The 4,804-nt window shown below is 41.5% G+C and overlaps 1 non-coding gene across 1 annotated transcript; it reads left to right on the top strand.

Moving 5' to 3' along the window:
- Positions 1–4,234: 4,234 nt before the first annotated feature.
- Positions 4,235–4,340, top strand: LOC115696037 (small nucleolar RNA R71). The gene has a single exon (XR_004007638.1). It is a non-coding gene; the product is annotated as a small nucleolar RNA R71 (small nucleolar RNA).
- Positions 4,341–4,804: the final 464 nt, after the last annotated feature.

Genomic DNA, 4,804 nt, shown 5'->3' with positions numbered 1-4,804 from the left:
ACTCCAAACGGCTCCTACACAACTCTTTCGGGACCACGAGGCAGTATTCCAAAATTTATCTAAGGAAGAGCTCAACATTGGGGACTTAGTGACCACTTGAAACTACAACAGGGTAGGTCTCTTGGTGGCCCCCCAAAGTGTGCATGACTGTAATCTTGGTCTAGTCACTTGCCCTAATGCCTAGGACAATGTAGTGGAGGAGGAACTCAGGGATTTAACCATCGAGGACGTGGAGACCAGTTACAACACCTATCGTAGGCAGAAGGAGGAGGAGGACTTGATCGCTTAGGCCCAGAGCGCATGGAGAGGGAAGCAGGTCTAGGTAAGAGCCCCGAGGATCCGCGCCCACAATTTCCTTTCCTTGTGCCCAACGTAGGGACTTTGGGGTGCTACCTCTTCTGCCATCAGTAAGTCTTCACTAACTTTGTTTCATGTTCCATCTATTCAATAGTATTCATGTGTATAGCCTATAAGCCTCGATGAGAGGCTCAATAGGTTAAGGATGCCCTGCTTTCGGTGGGGTGACAGAGAGAAAATTAGCTATGTTTCATTCATATGGGACTTCTTGGGTAGGTCCTAGATGGGATCGAGCCTTCCTGTCCCTATCTTGCTAGATCATTCTTCATACTTAGTTTCAAGTTGGTTCCTCCCCTCCAATAGCTACTTAGGGGACGACGACTCCAGTGATTTGGTCTACCAATTGGTTAAGACAGAGTTGGGGCACCGGGGTAGGCAGGGGTGTGCATAAATCGATCCAATCCAATGAGAACTGACCGATCCAATTACAACCGACCGCCAAACATTGGATATCCAATTGTGATCAGATCGGATGGGATGTTATTTTTAAATATCCAATTGGATCGGATCGGATGGTGGATGGGGTATCTAAAATTCCAATACATCCAACATTCAATCGAACTAATTAGTATTTTCATTTAGTTTGGATGAGTAATTAGGTTTCATATTGTTATAAGTCAATCCAGTCCAATCCAATGCACACTGGACCTAAAATATTAAATGGATCCCATCCGATCCAAAAAAATACTAGGTCTAAAATATTGGATAAACCCAAATTAAACCAATAAATATTTATCAAATACATCCAATGGATAGAAGCGATCCAATCCAACATCCATTCGATTGGATGACTGAAATTGATTGGATCAGATCGGATGGTAAAATCTAACATCCAATATATGATTAGATCAGATCTGGATAGGCCTAAAAATATTAGATGTGATCCAATGAACACCCCTAGGGGTAGGATTAGTCCCCTCCACAACCTTTGTTGCTTGTCTAACTTTGTCGTGATTATGTGCATTGTCTACTACTGCCTTATACTAGATGAAATGATTGTGTTTTGTAGTTCCTCCGTTGGACAAGACCTTTGCCATGATGGACTTGATTGATGTTGGCCCCGAGGAACGTGTCGCGACACCGACTGCAGCTGCCCCAAACTTTGTGGTGACCTCAGGAGGACTCGCTAAGGTTAGTTTAAAGGACTTTGAGGTGTTTGTGCTTGAGGAGGGGGAGATAACCCCGTTGATTTCTAAGAGAGGAAAGAGGAAAGAGAGGGCTCTTTCAGAGTCTTCTTCAAAGAGGGCCAAAACTATCAAGACTCCCTCTCAGGGTACTCACAAGCATTCCTTCCAAAGTTGGGAAATTCCCAAGTGTACCCCCAATCTCATTGACTATGATCCTTCTGGACCCAAAACATGCTTCGCTTCATCTGGCCTAGTACAACTTTGTCGTGGACGCGCAAACTAAAGGGTCTGCGGAGGCTGATGTCCTAAAGCATTGGATAATTGAACATCATGATGCAACTCTCTACGGGCAGTATACTAGGGAAGTATTGACTTTGAACTTGGACCTCATGATTGATTGGTTCTCCAACTATGTTGGGTCTTCTGGCTCTGTTTTCCTCTAAGATCGTGAGCAACTTTGCAGCTGAGTTAGTTCAGCTACTTGTGAATAGGTTTAATGCATGTGCTTCAACGAATACTGTCTATCAAGCTCAGGATTTGAGTTTGATAATGGCCTCAATGAGTCATGTTTATCTACCTTACCTTTTTACTCATTTTTTGGCGTTTTCATGGATGTTTACACATTTTTCCTATTTTTTAGACTGGTAGTCTTTCGAAGAACTTGATAGATCAGAGATGCAACAACTACAGGATCTTAAGGGGCAGAGGAGACACTGATGGAGTTGAGAAAGGCTAAGAAAGAAGTGGAAGACCTGAAGGACAACGTCCTAGCTGATAGGACCCTAAGGGAAAGGGATGCAAAGAGAGTCACTGATTCGGAGAACCATTTGAAAGGGTACTAGGACTGCCAAGTACAACTGTTAACGACTAAACAAGTTGGTCTTTAGAAGGATACATATCTATTCAAACTCAAGTTGGAGATCGAGACCCTCCAAGCCAACTGACATGCAAAAGCTTCATGAGGTGGACCTTGAGTCCAATGCCAAAATGTCAGTCGAGCTGAAAGAGTTGCGCTTGATCCGAGACTCCAACAAGTTAGTGATGAGGTCTTAGCGAAGCGACCCCCAACTCATCAAAATATTTTCTATTCAATGGCCCATAGGAGTCAAGCCATTTTGCATATTCCATCACCTCACTTCCATCTTGCTCATTCACATCCTCTTCAGTTAAACTTACTTCTAACGAATCCTCTATCAACTTCTTCTTGTCCACTATTGTGTCCGTGAGATCAGCTGAAAAATTATTATCACTAGCCTTTCGGTAAGTCATTGCCTTAAGAACATTGAAAACCACCTCTTCCCCTTGCACCATTAGCTTCAACTCGCCTTCCTGAACATCTATATGCTTGGCTTGTTGCCAAGAATGGTCTCCTAAGGATAATGGGTACGTTTCTATCCTTTTCTATGTCAAGAATAATGAAGTTTTCTAGAAAAATAAACTTATCTACTTTGACAAGAACATCTTTGATAACCCCCCTTGGATGAGCCAACGAGCGGTCAGCTATTTGCAAGGTTACACTTGTAGGCTTTGCATCTCTAAATTTCAATCTTCTAAACACTGATAACGACATCAAGTTGATACTTTCTCCTAAATCATAAAAAGCATTCATCCTTTCTATCCTTCCAATATTACATGGTATGGTAAAACTCCTAGGATCTCTAAGTTTGGGAGGGAGTTTCTTCTGCAATATCGCACCACACTCTCAAGTTAATGCCACTATCTTGTAATCCTCCATTTTTTTCTTCTTGGACAGCATTTCCTTCATGAACTTGACATAGCTTAGCATTTTTTCCAAAGCCTCCGCAAATGGGATGTTAATGTGCAGCTTATTGAATACTTACAGAAATTTTGAAAACTGCTTGTCCATGATGGTCTTGCAGAACCGCTACGGATAAGGAATTTTTACATGGTGCTCTATGCTGACAGGTGGTGAAGCTTCTTTTAATGTAAGACTCTCAGTAGTCTTCTTCTCTTCTAATGTCTGTGCCTATTGATCATGAACCACTTCTTCCACTTGTTGTTTCTCACTAGGCCCCTCATACTTTTTCTCACTTCTCAAAGTAATTGCCTTACACTTTTCCTTTGGGTTCACCTCTAGTGTTAGGCAAGTTACCTTGAGGGCGAGTAGCCATTGGAGTAGCCAATTACCCCATCTGAGTTTCTAAGGCTTTAATGGATGGTCTAGTCTCTGTCATGAACTGAAGTAACAAATCTGTTTGAAGATTAGACCCTCCACTAGAACCTTGTTATTATGACTGTTGTTGATTTTGTTGGGGATGATTTCTCTGTTGGTAGAACCCCTGTTGCTGCTGATTAGAAGACTGCCCTTGAAAATACTGACGACGACCCCCTCCTTGGTTGTCCCCATAGTTATTGTTTTGAGAATAGTTTCCAATGGCTTTAGCTTGATCCATTGGCAAACTGTTCACATACACCGGGCATGTGTCAAGTGTGAGCCCCCCCACATAGCTCACAAGTAACTTGAGCCTGGGTACCTGAGCAGTCATCAACTTAGTCAGGGCCTCCACTTGGACTTTCAACTTAGTTATGGAATCAACTTCGTGCATACCCGCGACTTTCTTCTATTGGCTTCTCTCAGTTGGCCATTGTTAGTTGTTCATGTCCATCTCTTCAAGTAGTTCATAAGCCTCGTTTGTACTTTTTCTCATAAAAGCCCCATGACATCTATGATGGTTCGGGTATTACCAACTAACTCGTTGTCGAAATTATGGACCAACGTCCACTTCTCGATCCCATGATGTGGACATTTTCTAATGAGATCCTTGAACCTCTCCCAAGCCTCATAGAGAAATTCGTTGTCGAGTTGACAAAAATTATTAATCTCCCCTTGCAGCTTGACAACTTTAGTTGGAGGAAAGAACTTTGATAAGAATTTCATTGCCAAGTCAGTCCATGTATCAATGTGTTGGGTTTTATGCCCTAAATAAAACTCATTTCAATATAATCAGATTTACTTATTAATATAGATCAGAAATAACATTTAATGTTGCATGGTTTACATGATTTATTTCATGATTATATGTACATAATGTATGAATTCATCTGAAACCCTTTTCACATACTTGATCCTGTTTATTGTGTTGTCAACACATTGGAAAGTAAACATGACTATGTGAATAAAGTTTCCTAGATTTATCAAACATAGGGTTTTACTGATATGATAATCTACAACAGAGTTTACTTGCATTTGGAGAAGTGCTATGTTCTTTCCAGAGCATTGGTTAAAGTAAAGCTCAGGTTGGATGCATGGAGTATGCATCGGAAGGGACCGATATTGAACTTTGACTTAGATTTATTAA

Source organism: Cannabis sativa, chromosome 6 (genome assembly GCF_029168945.1).
Source record: "Cannabis sativa cultivar Pink pepper isolate KNU-18-1 chromosome 6, ASM2916894v1, whole genome shotgun sequence".
In the NCBI taxonomy this organism is placed as follows: Eukaryota; Viridiplantae; Streptophyta; class Magnoliopsida; order Rosales; family Cannabaceae; genus Cannabis; species Cannabis sativa.
The sequence above is the reverse complement of the archived record's forward strand: the minus strand, read 5'-3'. Positions and strand labels throughout refer to the sequence as shown.